Source organism: Camelina sativa, chromosome 2 (genome assembly GCF_030686135.1).
Source record: "Camelina sativa cultivar CO46 ecotype springtype chromosome 2, ASM3068613v1".
Taxonomy (NCBI): domain Eukaryota; kingdom Viridiplantae; phylum Streptophyta; class Magnoliopsida; order Brassicales; family Brassicaceae; genus Camelina; species Camelina sativa.
Window position 1 is genome coordinate 17,234,170 of NC_141881.1, and position 974 is coordinate 17,235,143.

The 974-nt window shown below is 46.4% G+C and overlaps 1 pseudogene; it reads left to right on the forward strand.

The window, feature by feature from the left end:
* The first annotated feature begins 221 nt into the window (after positions 1-221).
* LOC147948769 (small nucleolar RNA R71) lies at positions 222-322 on the forward strand (annotated as a pseudogene).
* The last annotated feature ends 652 nt before the right edge of the window (positions 323-974 follow it).

Below are 974 nucleotides of genomic sequence, written 5' to 3' on the forward strand. Positions count from 1 at the left end.
CGTTAACAGAAGCTAACTAGTTTGAATCAAATCCTCCATGCAATCTCTTCCTTTCAGCATCTGCTCTCTTAGTACTATTGCTAGCAGCTAAGTTCTCAATCAACAATTCAGCATCTTCTGGCATTCTTGTCTTGAAATTCCCATGACTTGCAGCATCTAAAGCTAACTGATACTCCCAGTCACACCCTCTGAAGAAGATACTTAGCAATTGAACCCTTGAGAAACCATGGTGTGGACAGTCCCTTTGGTAAGCCTTGAATCTCACCCAAGCTGCTTTGAAAGCTTCATCTGGTCTTTGCTTGAAAGTGGATAGCTTGACTCTCAACTCATCTGACATTGCATCATCATAGAAATGGTTTAGGAAAGCCACTTTGACTTGTTGCCAAGATGTCAAAGATCCAGCTGGCAACTGCTTCAACCACTGAGATGCCTCTCCTACAAGTGAGTATGGGAAGAGCTTGCAGAATATGAAGTCCTCAGTCACTCCATTAGCCTTGATACTGGTCACAAGATCCTCAAAATGCTCAATATGGTCCAGAGGCTTCTCATTGGGCAAAGCAGAGAAAGGTCTCTGCCCAACTAGTTGAAAGTAAGCAGGCTTCAGCTCAAAGTCATTCCTCTGGAATGGTGGAGGAACAATAGCAGACCGGTTCTCATACACAAGATCAGTCCTATTGTAGTCAGCAATGGTCCTGATCAAGTCCCGGTTTTGCTCATGTCGTCGAACTGGGTTTTGTACGTGGTTGGCAGCTCCACGCACGTCTACAGGTGGGTGTCGATCGATGCCACCTGGTTGGTGTCGATCGACACCGAGGTTTGGATCATCAACGACACCAGCTTGCTGGTTCACAACAGCCTGCTCGTTAACAACAAGTTCAGGAATCACGTTCCCTTCTGCATCAAGCTTTTGGCCCTGCTCATTACGCAAGTGGCCCTCTTGATCCCTCAAAACACCAGCCTCATCACGCATCAGA